Source organism: Asparagus officinalis, chromosome 4 (genome assembly GCF_001876935.1).
Source record: "Asparagus officinalis chromosome 4, Aspof.V1, whole genome shotgun sequence".
NCBI lineage: Eukaryota > Viridiplantae > Streptophyta > Magnoliopsida > Asparagales > Asparagaceae > Asparagus > Asparagus officinalis.
This window is the reverse complement of record NC_033797.1, coordinates 131,876,147-131,882,991: the sequence shown is the minus strand read 5'-3', so window position 1 is coordinate 131,882,991 and position 6,845 is coordinate 131,876,147.

Sequence of the window (6,845 nt, the reverse complement as noted above, 5' to 3'; positions counted from 1 at the left end):
TAGATAGTCTCCTCAAGTTCGCCATGTAAAAATGCAGTCTTCACATCAAGCTGCTCAAGCTCCAGATCAAATAGAGCAACCATGGCAAGCAATACACGGATGGAGGTATGCTTCACAACCGGAGAGAACACTTCATCATAGTCAATTCCCTCCTTTTGTCTATAACCCTTAGCCACCAACCGTGCTTTGAATCTAGCATCTTCAACCCCTGGGATCCCTTCTTTCTTCTTGAAAATCCACTTGCATCCAATTGCCCTTTTACCCTTAGGTAATTGCACCAAATCCCAAGTCTGATTCTTGTAGAGTGACTCGAGTTCTTCTGTCATAGCTGTGGCCCAACGTCCAGATTCTCCGCATGAGACAGCTTCAGTAAAGTTTGATGGCTCTTGAATACTCATCTCTTCAGCTGTCGTGAGAGCATACGCCACTAATTCAGCATGTGCATATCTTTGAGGAGGTTTGATCTGTCTCCTCTCTCTGCCAGTGGCTATGGAATAAGGTTCTTCAGTCTCAGCATCATCAGCATCTGAGCCTGAATCATGTTGTTTTTCTACAGCTGTAGGAGCAAATTTTATAGACGACTTTTGAGACGTCTCTCCCTCGAGCTCCACCTGAAGCTCCACCTTATCCATGGTCTTCTCTACATTTCCTGTAGACTCAACAGAAACCTTCCCATGATCAAGCATATATCTTTCATTAAAAGTAACATCTCTACTAATAATGAATTTAGGAGAATCAGGTTCAAGACTCCACAAACGATAGCCTTTAACGCCATCAGCATAACCAATAAATATGCATTTCTTAGCTCTAGGCTCAAGCTTACCCTCTCTAACATGATAGTAAGCGGGACATCCAAATATCTTTAAATTTGAATAGTCATTTGGTTTACCTGACCATACCTCGTTTGGAGTCTTATGTTCAATGGCGGTAGAAGGAGACCGGTTCACCAAATAACAAGTTGTGTTAACAGCTTCAGCCCAGAAGCCTTTATCCAAGCCAGAGTTTGAGAGCATACACCTAGCTCTCTCCATCAACGTTCTATTCATGCGTTATGCCACCCCGTTTTGCTGAGGAGTGTGTCTGACCGTGCGATGTCGTACGATCCCAGAATTTGAGCAGAACTAATTGAACTCACCACTGCAAAACTCTAAGCCATTATCTGTTCGGAGACGTTTAATCTTCTTTCCAGTTTGATTCTCAACAAGTACTTTCCACTTCTTGAAAGTTTCGAACACCTCGCTTTTGCGCCTGAGAAAGTAAACCCAAACTTTCCTGGAAAAATCATCAATAAACGTCAGAAAATAAAGAGCACCACCTTTAGATGGAACCTGAGCAGGTCCCCACAAATCTGAATGGATGTAGTCGAGAGTGCCCTTCGTCGTATGTGAGCCAGTCGAGAAGCTGACCCGAGTTTGCTTCCCAAACACACAATGCTCACAGAAATCCAGTGATGATGTATGATCACCACAGAGTAAGCCACGTTTACTCAAAATAGTCATCCCTTTCTCACTCATGTGGCCTAAGCGCATGTGCCACAACTGAGTAGTGTCCCTATCAGCATCAGAGGACACACTTGCAGAGCCTGTCGCTGTACTGCCTTGGAGAACATAAAGACTGTTCATCTTACTACCTTTCATCACAACCAATGAACCCTTAGTAACTCTAAGAGCTCCACCTTCGCCAGTGTAAGAACACCCAATAGAATCCAAAGAACTCAAAGAAATCAGATTTTTCTTTAAGTCCGGGATGTGTCTCACATCTGATAAAGTTCTCACTATCCCATCATGACACCGGATGCGAACTGTACCAATGCCAACTGTCTTGCAAACTGCATTGTTGCCCATCAAAACTGATCCACCACTTATAGATCTGTAAGTAGCGAACCAATCTTTATTTGGACACATATGAAAAGACGCACCTGTATCCAAGATCCATTCTTTATCGGAACGGCCATCCAAGGGACATACTGTAAGAACCGTCTCAGCAACAACGACAGTATCAGCCTTTGCCGTATTAGCTAAATCTAAGGTTTCACCACGCTGGTTGTCTTTCTTCTTTAGAGCATAGCATTCTGACTTATAATGCCATTTCTTGTGACAGTAGAAACACTCCACATTTTTCTTGTTTGGGGCTGACCTGGACTTTGAGCGATTTCTAGATTGCCCTTTATCACCCTCTCTGGCCTTCGATCTACCTCTGGCTAGCAGACCATCAGCCTGCCCATCGGTACCTCTCCCATTCAACTTTGTTCTCAACTCAGCAGAGTTCAAAGAGGCCTTCACATCCTCAAGACTTATGGATTCTCTTCCATACAACATAGAGTTAACAAAGTTTTCATAAGAGTTAGGCAAGGAACATAACACAATGAGAGCCTGGTCTTCATCATCAAGTTTAAGATCCAGGTTTTTCATATCCATGACAATTTTATTAAATTCATCAAGGTGTTCCTGAATGGGTGTACCTTCCTTCATCTTCAGTGTGTATAGCCGCTGCTTCAGGTATAATCTCGTAGTAAGAGATTTCTTTAAGTAGAGACTTTCGAGCTTTGACCACAACCCCGCTGTCGTTTCCTCATCGGTAACTTCACGAAGCACATTGTCGGATAGTGACAATTGCAAGGCGTTGTGAGCCTTTTCGTCCATCTCTTCGATCTCGGCACTAGTCATATCTTCTGGGTATTTCCCATCGATAGCTTTAACTGTGCCTTCACGTCACAACAAAGCCTTCATCTTTATCCTCCATAGGCCGAAATTGTTTTGGCCATCAAAGATCGACACCGAGAACTTCACAGAAGCCATTGTGGAGGATTGAAAGCTGTCCTAGAACCGAGAATCTCTGATACCAATTTGTTGGGGAAATCACCCACTAAACTAGAGAATAGAGAGACAATCACAAACACAATATGTTTACGTGGTTCGATCAAATTGATCTACGTCCACGGCAAGAGGGTGTTTCACTATATTTCTTTCTCAAATTACAACACTCATACCAGATGAATTTAAGAGCTGTAGTTTTGTAGCTCTCTCATAGATGTTGTAAAAAACACACTTCCGATGACTCTTCCGAATGATTGTTTTTGAACACTTCATAATAAAATCACGCAGAGACCAAAAGATCTCTTCTTTTGATTGTGATTTGATTGGGGGAGGACCCACCAGAGAAAATGACTTCAAACAAAACAAAAAATCCTTTCATTGATTCTTTGCTGAGATTGTGATCTTCAATCAGAGATTTAAAATCTCCTTGGGTCCCGCCAGTTTTGTATTCAAGCCAAAAAAGTCAACAAGGTGTAATAATAATAACAATAAGTACTTATTCTGCACTGCTTCTCTTCTTTCACACAAACTACAACTTAATGAATAAAATAAAAGGAAGGAAAAAAGAACTGCAGAAAACTCGCAAAAGAAAAGTATAAAAGAGAGAAGGAAGGGAGAAGGAAGTAGTGGGTAAAAAAAATACTTCCTTTTAAGAGAATTGGATCTAGGGGAAAGGGTTGAATGCACCGTGCCTGCAGCAGCTCAACACTATCACACTGAGCTCATCACAAGTTTCATCTCTTGTTGTCATTAGTCTCACCACCTACAGCTATAGCTTTTCGAAAAGAATAATGAAAGAAGGCCAAATCCCCTATCTATTTAGTTTATCGGATCAACCATGACATTAAGAGACCCAATTATCATTCAGAAAAGAGAAGCGCATAGATAGTCCCAATTATCATTCAATATAAAATTAAAAATCGAGTTTTTGAAGGTAGAAATAGCTTACAGGCAGACAAAGCACTGGAAATATGAAGGATGGAGCTCGTCGCCGTCGCCGACTAGGGTTTGTTCGTGATCGTAACCGATGCCCAAAATCTGAGAAGTGAGGAGATGATGGCAAAGGAGGTGCGGTGATGATGAGGATAATAATACTCTCGTCGTTAGCAATTGATGATTTAAGAAAGTGGGATAACATTGCCTGAGGAGAAGCGTAACAGAAGATGGCTGCTAAAGGGAATTCTTAACCGACGGGGTGAAAATGAAAGGAACGGAGGCTTCTTAACCGACGGGGTGGAAAATGAAAGGAACAAAGGCTTTTAGGGCTGCCGATTTATTAACTCTGTGAAACGATAAAAATGTATAAATTTGTTATATTTATAATAGTTGAAGGTTGTTTTGGGGAAGGAAAAGTTTTCTAAGAACTCCTTCTTTTAAAGGGTAGATAGATATGCAAATCTATTCTTACTTGATTTCCATTTGTGAAATTTTCAAGCTGGACCAATCCTAGTAGAACTTTGTTGTTTATTCCCGCTCCGAAACTAATCACAACTTAATCCAAATCTCTCCCTAGTGAGAAGATTAATTTTGTGAAGCAGGGAGTATTCATAGTAAGAAAGCATTTTTGGCTACTTTTGCTTGTTTGCATGCAGTTTGATTTGTATAAATAATGATTATGATGCAGAAGAAGAAAATTACATGCTAAGAAATGGTTAAGCGGTTGGTGATGATTTGGTTGTTGCGGCTATCAAATCTTATACCACGAGGTAATAAAATTTTTTTTAACTTAGGGGATGTTTGGTTCGTTTTTTAACTCGGTGGAAAAGTTTTACACCGCCTCCACATCAGATTTTTCGTGACCACGTAAGATATAAGCTTTTCATCGGGTTTTTTTTTCCCATCTTTGGTTTGCTAGGGTTGAAGAAGGGAAACTCGGTGAAAATCGCTGCCACATCAGATTTTTTTCTCTCCCCCAATTCCTTCCTCAACCTCGTGAAATTGATGAAATCTGCAGCCACGTCGGCTTTTTGTCATATAAAAAAAAGTTTTTCCTTTTTTTTCATGTGAAACAAACACAAGAAAAATAAATACATTGGTTTTTCATCTTTTTTTTTTGCGAACCAAAGCGAAACAATCTATTTCTTAGAAAAGTTTAAAAAACTCAAAACTTATGTTTTTGTACATAAAAATACATTTCCTTATATCTAGGAAACGAACCAAACAGCCCTTTATTAACCTAACTTTATTTTCCCTTCTTTCCCCCTCCTACAGATGATGGCAGAATCAGTGAGTTCAGAATTTGAAAAACTAAACGGTCATATGGAGTAGTGGATTAAGTCGAGATCGGTTTTTTCATAATGTTTCTTGACAATTTGAATGTCGAATAATTCTATATTGCATTTGCTAATTTTGAGACTTTATGCTCGTCTTGGATTGTGTTTAGAATTATCTTGCATTATTTATGAGCAAGCAAGTTTCATTGTGTCAGAGATTGAAAGGCGGTAATCATATGTACTGAAAACTGCTGTAATTTTCTCTGGTTTTGTACTTCATATGTACCGAAAAACTGCTGTAATTTATATTTCATTCGTGTTTAATATATAGGATATGATTTCAGCGGGGCTTGTACTATTGCCCAATTGCTGATAGGCCCTCTGCTACAGTGCTATTGCTGTAGATAGACACCTTAAAAGGGGTTTTTTTTTTTTTTTTTTTGACTCTTTTATCCTTAGAAGGGCTATTTGTCCAAAATAAAAACAAAATCTGTCTTCCTCTTGGAGTAGAAGATTCCAAAAAAAGTATATAGCGGGTCACTTTGGAACAATTGTAGCCAAGGGGGTCTATCCGCAAATAGGAAATAGTACAAGGGTATAATCCAATCCGTAAAATACCCGGATCTTCCACATCCACTAGAGATAAACAAACCGGAAAAATTTTCAAAAACCAACCCCTTTAACTATTTAATTGAAAAAAACAACCGCTTTTGCCAATACTTTTAAAAACCGACATGGTTTCAGCCCTGTTGCTGAAACCTGGTCGGTTTTTGAAAAAAAATTTACGAAACTTCACGGGAGTTCAACTTCTTTGAAGTTTAGTACGCTTTTAAATTTCACGAGAGTTTAACTCCCGTGAAGATTATTTTGGTGAATAAACTCCACGGGAGTTCAACTCCCGTGGAGTTGCAGGCTAAAATCCCCAGCGAATCACTCGCTGGGAAATTTGGCCTACAGCTTCACGGGATTTCAACTCCCGTGAAGCTGCAGGCTAAATTTCCCAGCGAGCGATTTTCTGGGGAATTTGGCCTGCAACTCCACGATCTCATTTCTCTCTCCCCGCAACCGTCCCAAACCCTAACTTTCTCTCTCGTCCCAACCGCCGCCGTCCACATCAAAACCGACCGCCTCCCCCCAATTCTCTAAAACCCGACTCCAACCGCCAGCACCTCATTTCGACCGTCGAAACCGCCGTCGGCGCATTCATATTGGACGCCCTAGTTTACTTGTGCATCGTGACCTACAGGGGCAATTTCCTTTGGCGTACAGGTATAATTGTACACACAAATTTTATTCGCACTGAATTTGTACTTATATATTCTCTATTCTGCATATAGGTATAACGTGCGGTACGCTAAGTACTGATTAGCGATGCGCCATCGTGAGTTTTACCGAAATGAGCTTGATGGCCTCCAACACGAACATGTAAATATAAATCTCAAGTCGTTATGAATATTATAGTTTTGTTGTTGATACTGATAAATGTTTTATTTTATTTCAGTTCAAATGGAGACCTTATACACCGCTGGAGCTCGATATGCATTCTCTTGCACCCATCTGCCGAGATAGTCCTGACTTGTGGAGAGCCAGAGTTCCATTGATTTGTTGGGAGATCGTGGAGATGCATGTCCCTGACCGTGTGCTACGACAATTTACGCTCTCTCAGCATGTGCCAGATCCTGTCGAACAGATCGATCGGCGGCGGCGACCTACTTCGCACCATACCGACTGGGTCATAGTCCGTGCGGCCAACATAGACAGGTGGGCTCACAGGTGGGATTTCATCCAAGATACGAGGCCCACAGCTGTTGACTAT